General features: G+C 36.8%; 1 protein-coding gene across 2 annotated transcripts in view; it reads right to left on the bottom strand.

The window, feature by feature from the left end:
- LOC122790408 (mannose-specific lectin-like) overlaps nucleotides 1-16,906 on the bottom strand; it is a 230,592-nt gene that overhangs the window by 63,437 nt on the left and 150,249 nt on the right. The window contains exon 4 of one of the 2 annotated variants that reach the window (XM_044057925.1): nucleotides 10,543-10,854. The exons of the other annotated variant lie outside the window; for it this stretch is intronic. The gene's annotated coding sequence lies outside the window, so the exon portion shown is untranslated. Of the gene's footprint in view, nucleotides 1-10,542; nucleotides 10,855-16,906 lie in introns of those variants that run through there. 2 annotated transcript variants of the gene reach the window in all.

Genomic DNA, 16,906 nt, shown 5'->3' with positions numbered 1-16,906 from the left:
TTCTACAGGTGCCAAAGCTGAGACAGTTGATCCAGTTAATGCATTTGCTGCTACATTTACAAGGAGTTAGTAGTTTTCCTGTAGCCAGCTGTTTATGTAAGTATAATTTCTCACTGCTGACATCCTTTAAAGTCTTTTGACAGACTTTAACCTCATGAATTACTGTCCAAGTAGGACAGAGTTTACTCAGATTTTCTTTTAAATGTCTGTCTTTTTGCTGCAACTTATTTTATCTATAGTCAAAGCAATTTCTTTTAGTGTTGCTTTGTTTGGATCTGGACTTATTCCAATGTATAATGCTTGATATTATCATGGGCATGCGGATTGTGATGTCCGATCAAAGAGTGCATTTCATAATAACTAGTTTTCATTGTATAATTCTTCCTTTTACATTGGAAGCAATGCAGAAAGTATTTCTAACTCCTAAGAAACTTAATAAAATTAAGTGTGGTATTACAGGCTATTTTTGGAGATTTGGTAGTGTGTTAGGAAACTCTGATCAGATTTTTACCTCTTCTGACAAACTGAAATATTTGTGGCCATATGCTGAAAAGGGTTCTGCTACAAGTGCTCAAGTCCCAAGCACTTGAAGACCACCAACATCTCAGATCCTTGGATTTGAGAGACCTGTAGTGCACCCTGGCTTCTGCTTGTGCTCAAACTCGTGTGTGTTCAGGTGAGCAGCTGCTGCACCTTACCTGAATTCATTATTCATGTTCAATTGAGGTAAACATGGCAGCTGTAGGGAGGGAAGGAGTGGGAGGGGGATTTTGAGTTAGGAAGCATGGAGGGAGTTTTAGAGATAGGGAGAGAGTTTAGAGCTATGGAATGATCTTGGAATTTAGGTTTAGGGAAGGGGGTTAGAGATTAGGATTAGGGATTGGGGATTCTTGGTTTAGGAAGAGGTGCTGGAGTTTTAGGTTTTAGAAATGCCACAACTGGGTTTGGAACTGGGTGAGAGTTTTGGGGTTAGAGTTAGGGCTCTGTTAGGGTTATACAGTTTAAGAGAGTTTGGTATTTGGAGGAGCTAAATAGTTATTTAAGACCAAACTACTGGGAGTCAGAACATTTGCCATTTTGAGTAAGTAGCAGTGAGCAAGTATATCATAAACTAATAGCATACCAGCACTTGTAGTAGACCTGTTAAGAAGCTACTTATTTTTTATAAGAGAGCTAATTTTAAATTGTTAGTTTCAATTAAATTATTTGGAATTCCAGTGCTACATTCTTGTCCCCTCTTCTGAATTTGCTATAGTTTGGGAAATTGTAGAAATAATCTAAAACATGTTAACTACATTTTGAAAATGATAATGTGCCCAGTAAGGAATGGTTGACACAAATTAAGAATCACTGCTGTCTTCAATTACCTGTTTATATGTTTATCTCGTCTCTGGATAAGACTTTCTTTTTGTAATCCAATTTAGAAAAAGCAATTTATGAATATAAAATGATTCCTGAATGACTATAAGATGGGTCGCATTAAAAGTCAAACTTTTTATCTCTTCTACTACATTTGATAAAGACAAAAAAAAAAAAACGAAAAACATTAATTCTATTAACATATATATTGAGCTGACTGGATATCATTTTATGCATCCATATCCACTGTATTAACCTTTGAACCGTGCTTTTAATTTTGACTTCAGTAATTTTCACTTTAATATTTTACAGCTACTACTAGACAGTTATGGAGTTTTAGTTTGTTTTTATATTGTAATAGTGCTTTGTTTCCAAGTACCTTAATAAATCTGAATTTGAGCTTGAATTCTATTACAGTCCATATCCTTCCCTTCTATTTTTGTTTTCTTTTTAATGAAAATACAATAATGACTGGTTCAAAATAAATGTACCAGGCATTCTATGTCCCCACATAATTATTCTCACAGTAAGGTCATGGCACCATGGAGTAAGAGCAATCTGGTCTGTATGTAGCACCTTTAATTGCCCTTGTGAGGGCAGCAGCTTCAACTGAAAATAATTAAATGGCGGATGTATAGGGAGTACAGGGGGAGAATGATATCCTGGATGAAACCGTAAAATGTGTTTAATAGTATACAAATTTATCTCACCTTCTTTCACATAGTAACATAACCTGCTGCTTGTTAATGTTGTCAGAAAGTTGAGCTAATGTATTTTGGATAGAGTTATGGATTTGGAAGTGGTGTGTGGTATTGGATTTCCATGAAATGTACTTCCAGAAAACTAGCTAGAACCTTGTAATGTAGCATATTATGTACCAAATGTTTCTACTAAACTAGTATAAAGTAGATTACCACAATACTTTAAAATAAATGATTGTAAAGGGGAAAAAATATGGGCTGATGGGGCAGAACATAACTCTCCTCCCCAGATGTAGGGTGGTATTCACAGTCCTAGAGTTTGGCTGAGCATAGTGGTAATCCATGAAGGGCTGTGCAAATAAGGTCAGTGGAGGTCATTCAGACTGGCTATGGAAACATGGAGGCACTTTGATAAGCATGCTTCCCTATGACAAAATTGTGAAGTACTTAAAGGAAAAGCATTACGGGGAAAGCTATTATGCGGATAAGGCATCTTAGACATTGGCACAGTACTGCAATTCATAGAGATAAATGTAAAAGAACCTTATTTGTATACAAAATGTGTAAAAGACCCTGAACTTACATGGGTAAGTTGAACTGCACTACATTACCTTGGGATTACTGGAATTTCACAGCAGATTACTTAGCAAACCGTAGACTTTTTAAGGGAAGGAAAAGATAATAGAAATAAGACAAATTAATATGAAACAGTTCAAAATGAAGTAAGATTGAGTTTACTTCAAGAAATGTTTGTTTTATTTATACGATGGGCATACTATATTACTGTCATTTGTAAATGGGAAATTATTACAGCAGCTGTAGAAATGATGACCACTGAGAAAATGTATTTTAGTATCTTTTAGTGATTGTGCTTGCATAGTAGAAGCACTGACCTGGGAAAGATATGTCTTTACAGAGAGATTCCCAAGTGTCACTGACCATATTATGATCACAAAAATGGGGTAGGAGCTAGTGAAAGGAAAGATGTGTTAAACTGCTTTATTTACTATATTAATGTATTAATGTTAGTACAGACATCACTTCAGCACAGCTTTACTTGGCTGGAATCTGCATATGAAATATCATAATGGGAGTTGTGTCAAATATTTTTTTTTTTCCAGAGGATGTCAGGTGTTGTTTGGTGATTGTGTTTTTGTGTATGACTGTGGCATTAGGGCAAAGAAAGTACAACTTCAATAATTTTTACAGAGTAAGCAGGTATCTACAAGGATTGCAAAGTAGATATAATGCAAGCCAAGTTCTTAACAATGAATGTGTGTGTGGCATGAAAATATAATTACGAATTAAAAGTAGCGTTCATTAGCATATGCCACTTTGCATTTACATCTCATTATAGTTAAATTACTTACACTAATTCATGGCCATCGCTAGTTATTGGAAATGGCCTGTGTGAATCGTGGCCTAACTGGATCTACTACTTTACAACGAATTTGCACTTAATCGAAAACAAAAAGTAGAACCCCACTTCAGCGAAAGTGCACTTTCACTGAAGTCTAGGTGTCCGATCACCTCACAAATAAAAAAAATATAACAAAAATATTCTTTTGCAGGGGGGCAAGCTCCCCTGCACCTCCCACACCCCCCTACTTAAATATACCAACTCCGAGATCGTACTACAGCGAGGAAAAGGGAATATTCCTATTTCGCTCTGTACTGTGATCTCTGTAGTCAGTTTTCGAAATTTCAGTGCTTCAAACAAGTGGGTTCGTACAAGTGAAGTTCGAAGTACTGAAACTTCAACCAAACATAGTAGACCTGGCCTAACTACACTTTTTCAATAACGGTGAAATACCTGTAACACATTCCTGCTATGAATTTAAATATCCAATGTACTGTGTATTGTTTAATATGTGTTCCACGCATAAATCTGTATTGCTATGACTGGGTCTTTAAAGTACACCTGAATGATATCTAGGCAAACATTAATACATATTCTATTACAAAACGTGATACATAAGCAGCATACAAAGAACAGATCCCTTTCACTTTTACCAAGTTAAAATCTACTGTCAATCTGAAACACTTTTAGTTGTTTGATTTCAAGAAAGAAAATATCACTCTTGCTGTGTTTACAAGACATTAAGCAAACATGTTTTTGTTATGCTAAGTGGTATCATAGTATGGCCAGTTAATGTTACCTATATCAGCCAATATATTTTTCCACAAAGCCTGCAGACTACAGCACACCACTGATGCAAAACATATGAGCATGTCTGCACATGCTCAAGATGTTCATACCAGTACTGCCACATATCATTACTTTATATCCAAACATCTAAATGAACATACTTGTCTCAGCAAAGAGCTGTTGAGGACAATGATGGAAAATCATGGGGTGAAAAGGCAGGGTTATGACAGTGAATTGGGAGCTTATGAGTTGACCATCTACTCAGATAAGGATGTATTTAGTTTTCTTGTAATGTGCAGTTTAAATATGTTTTTTATGGCTATGTACAGTTTTCAATATATGATGTAGCACTGAAGTTTACAGGCAAGATTCCATTTCCAAGAATAATGGGGGATTGCTATAGTTTTAAATTTTTATGTGAGGCCGCTCTCCTTGCTGGTGTCCTAAAATATTGCAATGCCAGAATGCTTTTGGATCAGTTCATTGGGTAGGCTTCTCCACCTACTGCATAAGGACATCAGTGACTGAGAAGATAGCACAGTGGCCTTTGATGTTGAAGTTCGAAAGACAATGGGTTCTATTCATGTGCAAATATTTGGGGTTAATTTTCCAACAAAACTACTGCAGAGAGTTTGCAATCAATAGGTTGCGATGTTAAACTAAGGTCCCTTCAGAATGAGTTGATGGTAGTTCGGGTGGATGTAAATGATCTCACAGCACTTACTGAAATGAATAAGGATACTTTATTGTAAAAATCAATATATTCAATTCAAATCAAAATTACATCATCTTGCACATTTATCAAAACATTTCATGACATATCCCACTTGGTTATAGACTGGCCTCAACCATCCCATGGTCAGTAATTATATATTACCCCTAATGAGAATAACTGGGATCATACCATAGCTAATTTGAGGGAAACCACGCAGGGGTTAATGCATTTAAGATATACCTCTGTCCATTAGTAGTACAGTGGTCAGTTCTGGTTTAAATTTCTGTTTCTCATCCTTAGATCCAAGTTACACTTAAATGTGAACAGGGATGAGCTTTGTTTTATGTGGATGGAGAGTCTGTTCCAGAACAGCAGTATTCTCTGTGAGATGTATCTGTACCTCCAAACTGTTCTGTTGATGTTGTAGAAGAAGTTTAGATCCCTAGACCTAGTATTTGTGATGGCATTTGACTTGCTGATGTATACACAGTAAATCCATCAGTATTGGGTGGGAGGATGCCTTGTATGCCAGAAACAGGTCACCTCTTAGCAGTCTGTAGGATACAGAGTTTAGTGACAGGACTTTGAGTTGGTCCGTGTAGGACATGTTGTTTAGCCCTAGTGTACTTTTAGTAAGATATCTCTGTGGGCATTCCAGTTGTTGCAAATGTCTGGACAGATACATGCTAAGCGGGACATTATATTCAATGACTGGCCTAATGAGGGCTGAGTAAAGGGAGAAAAGGACATCCCTAGATCTTCATACGATCCCTTTGTTTATAAGCTGTGCAATATAGAGGGACTTTCTTACAACAATGGGCATATGTTGGTCAAATGTTAGGTCACTGTACACATAAGTTCCTAAATCCCAAACAACTGGATCAACTCTTAGAGACATATTGCCAGTATGGTAGTTCCCTGGGGTAGATGATTTCTCAAATAATATAATAATGTATTTTTTGGCATTTAGTTTCATTCTGTGATTTTTGGCACCAGTTATTTATTTGGGACAAACCTTCCAGCAGGATGGCCAAGTCATTTGGGGATGCATACACTGCTCCCAGCATGCAGTCATCTGCAAACTTAGCCAGAGCCCTTTGTTACTGGCTTTTATTTCAGAAAAATAGATGTGAAACAGGACAGGTTCCAGCAGAGAACTCTAGGGGACTCCACTGGTGACTGTTCACTTTGTGGAGGTAACTTCCCCTATTTTGATTTTCTGCATTCTATCTGTAGGTCAGTTGCTATCTTGTGGGTGACACAGGGATTTATCCTGAGATTATTTAGCTTTTTCTACTATGCCTGAGTGGAAAATTGTGTCAGACGTTTTGGCCAGGTCGAGATATGTGGTGTGTACCATTTTGCCCTCATCCATTGTGTTGCCTTTCAAAAAATTAACCAGCATGACCTGCTCTTGATGAAACCACCCTAAGATAGGTTCAGTGTTTGGAGGTTCCCTATGTCCTGATGGATTAGCTCCATGATAAATCTTTCCATGGCTTTGCATATGACGCTGGTCAGATATATGGGCCTGTAATTGCCTGGGTCTGTGGAAAGTCCTCCCTTATGCAGAGGATTTGACTGTAGCTGCTCTCCATTTACTAGCTATAAATCCTGTATGAAGACTGAGATTGTACAGTGTTAGGGGTGTGTCTACAACATGCTTCGTGCTATATAAAGTGCATCCAGAGATATTGTCAGGACCCACTAATGCAGTATTTTTAGTTTTTAATAGCACTTTCAGGTCTTGTCTGATATCTGGAAGTGAACCGGTTTCAGGTATAGCTTGAGGGATGGGGGGAAAGGGCTAAGATTAGTGATAAATTTATCAGGCAGTGGGTTTGCTATACCTTCAGCTTGAGTGTAAGTAACATTGTTCACAAGCAGCTCAGTGCATTGCAACATTGTGCTTTTGAGATTATGAACATAACTAGAAAATGCATTGTGGCTGTCTTTGGCTTTGGTAGCTATTTTAGCCTCAAACTTAGCTTTAGTGGATTTTATTAAACTCCTGAGTTGTTTGTTTAGTTCAGTGACAAGGGCTCTAATGTTACGAGAATTACTCTTCCTACTTTTGGTGAAAATTATTTTCTTTTATCATAAATCTTGATGATATTATGGCTATGCCACCTGGATTTGTTTCTGTGGTTTGCCCTGCACTTGTTTCTACGGGGTACAACTGCATCTATGCAGCTCTTTACATGCTGGTACAATGTGGTGGTATGTGTTTCTGAGTTTTTGGTGGAGTTAACTGGGTTTGGTGGGGATTTGAAGCCTTCCAATATATCACTTAGGCGTAGGTAATTTGTGTTAAAGACATTTATGAAAGTACCTTGGGTGGATGGGATCTCTGTTTTATGGTCAGACGTTTTGTGGTCTGATGAAGTTTATGATTTAACAAACAAAAACCACTTCACCTATTAAACAAGACGTTAGTTGCATCCGTTCTGTTTTTTGTTTTATTTTTACTAGTTTGTGTTGGTCAGTTCTTTTTTGTGGTCAGACCTAACAAGTGATGAAAATAAGAAAGGATGGTACATGATGCTTCCATATTAGTAAGGACAAGATTCAAGAATTATTCCCCCTAGTGGGTACTCTAATTGATCCAGGGAATTTACATTGACAATGTCCAGGAATCTCTGTTTTGTGCACTAGTGGTGGTGTAGGTTTTTCACTCTATGGCATGATAGTTTTGATCACCTAGGAAATGGTGTTGAGTTTAATTCAGAGTGATTCGAGCTCCTGTAGATATGCATTGTGGCTTTCTTTTTTCATAGAGGGGGTTCTATAGATAGCTCATATATGGCACAGAATATCAACAGAATAGTTTGGAGGTACAGGTACATTTCGCAGAGGATACTGCTGCTCTGGAACAGACTCCCCATTCACATAAAACAAAGCTCATCCCTCTCCATATTTAAGTGTAATTTGGATCTATGGATGGGAAACAAAAAAAATATCCTAGTACTGACCCCTGTACTACTAGTGGACAGAGGCAGCTTTTAAATGTGTTATCTTATCCTTGGGTTCCCTCAGATTATCTACGGTATGATCCCCTGGTTATTTGGACATAAAGAAGCTCCAGTGCATCATGCTGCTTTACCAGCCTTGATGTGAGTCTCTTCTGGATGCAGACTGAGACACCTCCACCTTTTTCCCACTTAAGCAGTAGATTATTTAAACATGTGGAAGGCATTATAGTCCTACACAGCTGGAGTGTTCTTCCCTATTTTAAACCATAACTCAGTCTCTATACAGATGTCAATGTCCTCCAATGTGAGAAGGGCTTGTAGGGAAATCTCTACTTATCTCTTAAGTATTAATATATGCTATGATCTATTATCTGTTTATGTCTTTATTTATTTATTTTATATTCGGAACATTCTGAAACTAAAATAAATTCATTCCTTGAATGAAAATAAGGAATGTATAACACATCTAGCATAGCTGTCTCTGTTCAAATACAGCTGGCTAGCAGTCTTTGGGGATCACTGTAATGTAACACATTTCTTTTCATAGTGTAGAACTGAAGTGGCTGTGCTTTTCAGCCATACCACTCTACAGCAAAGTGGCTGCTGCAGCCTTCTGGTTTTGGCAATGTAGCTTGCTGGGAAATGCCTCACAAGCTGCATGCCAGAACAAGTCTACTTAATAGTTTAGGTCATGATTACAATTTGGCTCTTGGAAAACAAAGAAGTATAAAGACTTACCTTTTTGTGGATGATTTAAAACTGTATAGTTCATTAGATGAGGAGCTGAAAGCACAACTACAAGTGGTCAAAAGTTTCTCAGATGATAAGGATGTCATCTGGTCTTGATAAATGTGCAAAAGCAATATTTAAAGCAGGAAAGCTGCAGCACCAAGAAAATATCAGTTTGGGAAAGGAATGTGATATAAAGGAAACTGAGTTTGAGGAAGTATATAAATATTTGGGAATTGATGAAGGACTGCCAATAAAACATGAACAAATGCAAACAAAACTCAGCAAGGAATATTTTAGAAGACTGAAATCAATAGTGAAAACAGCCTTGACATCTAGGAACAAAGTCCAAGCTATAAACCAATTTGGTCTTCCTGTTCTAACTTACAGTTTTGGAGTGATTTGCTCCAAAAAGATGTTGGATATTTGGACAGGAAAACAAGAAAAATGCTTCATGCTTATGAAATTATTTATAAAAATCAGTGTATACCAAGCTTATATATTCCTTTTTTTTTTGAAGGAGGAATAGGCCTCTTTGAAATTGGATATACATCTGCAATCATAGGACTACATACATATCTGCTGACTTCACCAGATCCAAATATAATGAAAGTTTTAGACATGGAGAACATGTCTAAGATGACTTCCCTGCTTAGTTAAGCAAAAGCATACTGGTGCCAAGTGGAATAGAGATCAAACCAGAGGTAAACAAAAATCAGGCAGTAACTGAATGTGTCAAAAAACAAAGCAAAGAATATAAAGAGAAGGATCAGATGTGAAGGCAAGAAATGAGGAAAAGGTATAAATATAGTTGCAAGTACAGAAAACTGCAGGAACAACCTTATGTCGATCAGGATCTGATGCAGGAAGAGTTAAGGAGAAGTGAATTTAAACCTAAATATGAAATGTTAAAACAGGATAGTGGACTATGCACATTTTGGATTGCAAAGTCCATTGAACATATGAGAGAAGCAGACAAATGCAGGTTCTGTAAAACAGAAATGTAAAGAGTCGCACATCTTGTTGCTGGGTATGATACACTAATGGCAGATGGTCTGTATACTGAAAGGCATAATAATGTGGCAAAGCCGTTGCACTGGGGATTATGCAAACATTACAACACTGAAATAGCTAAGAGCAATGGAAACATGAGTCACAAAGCATTATAGAGAATGATGAAGTTTTTATCCCATGGGATCACCCATTGTCAACAGTTCAAAAAAACAGATGTGAGAAAAACAGATGTAGTAGTCCATCAAAAAAAGATATTAGCATTAAACAATGAAAATTGCTACACACAGTTATTATAGTATCTTATGCACAAAGAGACACAAAGTAATTGAATACCAGGATTTCCAAGCAGAAACAAGAGCAATCTGGAAAAAGGATACCCAGACAGTTTCAACAGTAGTAGTAGTATTGGGTGTCATAAAAAAGAATTTACAATCATATTTAGATACTGATGCATGTAACTCCAGACAAATTGCAGGAGTCATCAGTTCTGGGCACATCACAGGTGCTGTGAAAAGCATTTTTGTCCAACATCAAAGACTGAAACAGTACTAAAATTCATGAACTTTAATCATACTTTGACTTAGGGATGGAGTCCATTCCTGTCATGGTATTAGAAACCCAAAAGACTTGGAGAAATTATAGTGGGAAAAAGTCTGTTGTAAGACATGAATCCTTGAGATGTGCTATGCTTTTAGTTGCAACTTAGTAATTATATCAAGCAGCTCCTATACTGAAACTTAGAAATTATATGTTTTCATTGCATTTTTTTAAACATGCTGAGAGATGTTCACCACTCATGTTTGCAATGAGGCCATCTTTTGGGAAGTCAATGAGTTTATTACCTAAAAATAGTTGCTAAAACATACTAGGAAATGTATGGAAAAACAACACACTGCTATCATTTTTATTAACATTTTTCACTTTATTTGCATTGCATTTGTTGACAATTTATGTGTTTGATGAGCTTTTAGTAAACTGATCCTTATTGACCAGTTTTAGTCACAACCATGGATACCATTCAAAAGTTGTACAGAAAACACAACCACAGTAACTATTAAAAAGAATTATATAGTGAAAATGTCGAACTTGATAAAGTGATAAACTAAATGAGGCTGTTGCAAGGTTATACTCAGATTCTCCTGAATTTAGAGACAGGAAGGTAGCGATACATGCCGCATGCTGTGCCTTTACATTAGTCTTCAATTCATTCACCTCCTGAAATTAATAAAATCAAAAACACAAGTATAAATGCATGCACTATAATGCACATGTTTACTGTTGGCTCTCTTATGAGTCAGGAAATTATGTAACTACTACTCCCAAACCCAGTCTCTCAAGTCATTAGTCAGCCAAACACATGAGATATGCTGAACTGTGTACCTCTGCTTTAACCAGATCATTATCCTACCTTCCAATTACTCTCATGCACACAAACACAAAATCCCTGGGATTCATTAAAAATTGTGCAAGCTTCTTGTGAAGCCTACATGATTATTTCTCATTAGCATAATGAGTAACAGGAGTAGTCATCAAATATGCATGCTGTTTATCATGCTGGCACTTTGCCAAGCACCATTTTGTGGCTGGCAGAAGTGTCACAGCCAAGAAACAGTGCAGGGAAGCATGAGAACACAATGTAAACAAACCTGCTTGTCTGTAGACGCAAGTATTATACGAGCACACAAAGACAGCTTATATGAAGGAAAGGTAAGTTTATTATAAGTAGTAAGATACAGGGGACATGAAATTGGGAGAATGTACACAAAATACAATGCTAATAGTGCAGACATAAGTACAAGGGGAGGGTAAATGGAGAAAATGTACTCAGTTAATGCATTCAAATGTGATTATGTCCCAAAGAAACATTTACAACAGAAATACAGCTTTATTGATGTAATAATAAATAATCCTGTTTCCAGCTGTTTACCCATGTACATAGCTAAAAACTGACATGTTAACAATGGACATAATAAGGACGCAATGTAACTGTTAGAGTATGTTTAACAGTGAATAAAACATTGAAATTAATTCTGTTGTAAATATGCTGAAAGATAAAGCAGAGAATAAAAAGTTTGCTTAAATATATGTATAGAATTTAGCAATGTAAAATGGGCATCCATACTATATGTATAACAGACAGGCTTCTTCACAGCATCAGCAAAAAAGTCTAAAAAAAGCAATTCTGGAAAGCAAGTATTATATGCTTTTCTCATGTTTGCAGAACAGTTTATAAACTCAGCAATATGTGATCTTTTACAAAGCTGTTTCCTCAATAAACATGTTCTTCCACAGTATCAGTTCCTCAAAAATAACAGTAGACCAGTTTGCATAGATGTTTCCTTTCAGACTTCTGTTAATGAACATCTTTTTTATAAAATCAGCAAAAAGACAATTCTGATTGCATGCATTTTCACATCAGAAGAAATGGTTTCACAGAAGGACAATACTGCTTTATAATAAAACATTTCCTTAAACAACTCTGGAAAGTAAAGTATCAGCAGAAAAAGATAAAAACAGGATCTCAAGTGCATGAGAATAACAGCATATAAGAACTGTAAATCAAATTTTGTTAGAGGCATTTTGTAGGAACTCAGGTTCCAAGGTAACTGGAAAATGGAAAGCCATAAATCCATCGTTCATATCAGTTGTGAAGGAATAACTTTGCACATTAAATTTGTAAACTACAGCCGTACATCTTGTTTGTTATAAAAATAAGTTATTTAATAGTAACTGTGCTTACAGTGAAATAGTATTGCGCTGCAAAATATATTTCTTTATCAGTGTGCAATTTGGTGCTTTAAACAGACTACAGATGCAGTCAAGCAAAACTCTGTGTCTGATTCAGCAGTAAACAGCCGGCAAGACTTTACGTCTTAAGACGACTTTGGTTCCAGTTCAGTCCAGTACAGCACTGCACAGCAGCACCTACATAAATTAAAATTTTCAGTAACATTATAAAAAGGGGAGTAAATGTGATTTTAATGTTGTTAACATGCCAAGATAACAATTAAAGGACAATAGACACATTAGGGGCTATTTACATGCACCAGTTATTTAATATGACATGTATATATATATATATATATATATATATATATATATATATATATAGGGAATGTATGTGTAATAACTGACTAACTATAGTGCAGTATACTTCATTTTGTATAAACAAGAAATGAGTAGTACAGCTGTTGTGTAATGCACAGCAAAAAGTGACATGTTTTACCATTTGTTGTCATTTGACAACTATTGGCAGGGAGGCATATTACCTTAACATGTGTATTAGACAAGCATTTTTTTATTCAAGTACATCACAAACAGTAATATAACAGCAATCACAATGCACAAGTGATAAACAACAGATCTGTTGACACTGCAGTAGTTCAAGGTCTCCATTTGTAAATGGAGTGCATCTATTACATGATCATACTGGGCATGCTCATAAGACATTACAGTGAACACTGACAAAACAGCATGTAAGCAATACAAACACACAAGGAAGTGTCCAAACACAGGCCCAATTACATGTTATGATGATCTGGCATCATGCCATACAGAAAGAAATGTTATGCAAGTTCTCATGTCCAATAAAGTTCATGATGTGAAGAAAACAAAGATATACATAAATGTTTGGAGAAAGACATGCAATACAAGGTGCAGAACACAGATTGAATTGCTTGTTCCACGTGAGATAGTGTTTTACAACATCTCCTGGGGCTGTTTTACAGTTGTGATAGTGCCCATTTGAATGGATAATATCACCATTCTTTCATACATTGATGTTCTTCTAAAAAAGTATGAAGGTAGTTGAAATGCAGAGACACTATCTAGCTACACATACTACATGAGATAGAAGCTTTCTTGGCACATTATGACAGACAAAGACACATGCACAGTAGTCAGTCATTGCTGGATTCAAACCTCTTCTCTCTGTACTCAGGCAGTCTAGACAGTACAAATTCAGCAGCCAGCACCACAGGATAACTCATATGAGCACTGAGAATTAGTTCATTTTTGATAGCAAGATGTAAGCATTTTGTTTACAAAACTGGATATTGCATGGGGAAATACAAATTTATACAGTAGTCCTCTGTCAGTGAAAATATTTCACCTAAGTGAAAGATTACATAAACATTGCTGTCACAAACACAACTGTATATGACAGGATATACGTTAGTTAACCAATGCTGGATTCAGACCCACTACGTATCTAATCACATGATCAACAGAACACAGAAGTAGCTGTAAGTGTCACAGGAGAAGTCTGAGTTGTAAGAGTAGTGAGTCCACTTTTGACATGATGACCTCATCAGTGTGATGCAGAGATGATTTTGAGGTAAAAGTGGGATAAGGGGATGGAGCATTCTCTACCATATTACCATGTTAAAATTTTCCCGAGTGGAAGTTGATACATTGCTTCTGTTCAGGAAGCTATACATATCTGACATTTTAGCCAAACAAACACAAGTTCACCACTGTGAGAGTTGAACCTCTTACCTATCTAGTAATACAATCTAGAGTATGACAGCCACAGGCAAAGTCTTACTCTTATAAGCAGAAAATGCACTTTTGACAGGATGACCTCATCAGTGTGTTACAGAATAGTAGGTTGTGTTAAAAGTGGTATAAACTGCTGAGGGAGCTGTTTCCAAAGTTAATGTTTTCTCTTCAATGGATGTAGAAGTCAACAATAACACATCTGTTGCTGAAACTTTACCTTCCTGGCACTAGAACCACACACAAACATACAAGCTCATCAGTGTCAGAACTGAACTTCCTTCTTTAGTTACAGAATCTAGATAACACGGCCGTCTGGCTGTGCCACAAATACTTACTTTGCCTAAGGCAGGCCTGTCTGACAGATGCTGATGTTACCAGATTCAAACCCCTGCTATTAAGTAGGACTGCTCCTGGCTAGTCCTACTTAACAGCAAAAGTAAATCTATGAAAAATCCCCCATGATAGTTTGAAGAATTCGTAAATACAGCATCTGAACCTTTTGTGCAGCTCAGTGGCAACACCTTCAGCTGATACTTATGGGAATTGTATGATACTGTACCTAAACTTTTGTTATCTGTACAGCCCTTCTTAACAACAGCAAATCACCAGGATACCTCTATTCTCCCTCCCCATATAAATCTCTCTGTAACTGTAATCCTACCTGCATAGCAATAACTTGTTGGTTTTGAGATAATAAATTACTGAGTAGTGCCCTGCATTCTGCGCTCAGTAACTGCTTGCCCTGTAAATATTGTAGTGCTTTATTTCTATTGAGTATTCTGTATTTTCATCATAGGCTATTTTATTTACCTTCTTAGAACTTACCTAGTTCACTACTAGGTCTACTGATTGTTTTCTGCGATGAACAGATTTATCAGCTTTATCCAAGAAAACAGAGTCCCTGAAATCTGGAAAAAAATCCTGTGTTATTCCCGTGCATAAAGGAAGCAACTATATTTCACACCTACTGTTATCCTGTCCCCCTTCAAATATTCTTGAAAAATGTATTCAAATACAACTCCTTGCTCATCTACTTCGAGAAAATCTCCTTACCCCTACCAAACATAGTTTTTGTACCAACCACAGTACTGCCACAGCTCTAATATCCTTCATACATAGTATCTTTACATCTCATGACCACAATAAACTAATCTCATGCCTTTTCCTTGATCTCTTTAAAGCCTTTAACACAGTCTCTCACAACTTACTTCTGACCAAGTTAGCTCCTGTTAATCTCTCCAAGTCTACTCTCTGCTGGTTCTCAAGCTGTCTCTCCAACAGATCTCAGGCTGTGAAATAGATGTCTGCATCCTCCCCTTTCCTTCCAGTCTCTACCGGGGTTCCCCAAGGTTCCATCCTTAGTCCCCTTCTATGTAACATCTTCACAAATAATCTCCACCAAGCCTGTCCTCACTCCTCTCTAATCCAATATGCTGATGACTCCATTATAATTTGTAGCTCCATCTCTCTACCTCACCTTCTCACCATTACATAAGAATCATTACACTCAGTTGAAAACTGGCTAAACTGCAACCAACTCCTTCTTAACCCAAACAAAACTAAACTAAACTGCTCCTCTTCCTCACCAAATCCCTCCAACACCTCAAATCCTCCTTCACTGTTACCTCACTAAAGAGTGCAACTATCAAGGTTGAACCCCACACCAAGCTCTTAGGGGATCATAATCAATCATCATATATAAAATTCAGTAAAAAAGACCCTCCAAAAACTGTTCTATAAAAATAAAAAAATCCTAATGAATGAAGCCTAACTCTCTCTGGCAAAAGCCTACCTTGTACCAAGCCTACTATATGCAGCACCTATCCTCACTCACCTCCACACAAATCTTTTACCTAAGGTTATAATGGCATATAATAAAACTGCTAGATTTGCTGCAAACCAACTTTATCATTCTCCCCACTGCTTATCTCTTAAAACCCTTCACTGGCTTGGATTGCGCAACCAACTCCTCTTGCCTCAACTTTACCTCACCCACTCCATTTTAAACCAGCCCCACTCCTGTTCTGTTGTCTCCAACCTCATTACACCCTATACTGCTAACCACATACACCACAGTTCAGACCAAACATCTCCTTCAAATGTATAAAAAAAACAAAACCATTGGTAAACTTTTCTATAACCTCTCTGTCGCCAATGCCTGGAATAAACTGACACAGCACATAAGATTAATTACTAAAATTAACTGCTTCAAAACATTTCTGAAAGACTATCTATTCAAATCTTGGACTTGTTCTTGTGATGACCCTACTTAACCATCCTCCTCTCCTTCTAACATAACCCCCACCTCTTCTTTACCTCCCCTCTCCTTTTCTACCTTCTCCCTTTCTCTCACCCCCTTCTGTTTCCATAAAATCAGACATGGAGTTCACAACATTTTTTGCAAAATCTTTGCTATAATGTAAAATGAGTATACCTTATATCAATAGATGTGACAGCTGTATGTGTAAGAATGCATAGTTTAAACATGTATATATATATTTTTAAGTATGCCTTCTTTATATTGTTCATATTTATGATTACAATGTTACTGTATCTAGACTAATTATGTAAGCAACTGTATCTTATGTACCTCTCTGGAGCTTTTCTCCTCGTGTCTCTGCTGAGAATGGGCTTTCCACCCAGCCAGATTAAGCTGGTAAACAAATGTCAAATAAATAAAATTAAATAAATATTATAATGTACTCTCTCCATACCTCTGTATTGACTGCATGTGTTACATCAGATAACAGTGAAGGCTGTCAAATAA

Source organism: Protopterus annectens, chromosome 16.part0 (assembly GCF_019279795.1).
Source record: "Protopterus annectens isolate FY-2018-M chromosome 16.part0, PAN1.0, whole genome shotgun sequence".
NCBI classification, from domain to species: domain Eukaryota; kingdom Metazoa; phylum Chordata; order Ceratodontiformes; family Protopteridae; genus Protopterus; species Protopterus annectens.
This window is presented reverse-complemented; position numbering and strand designations above follow the sequence as displayed.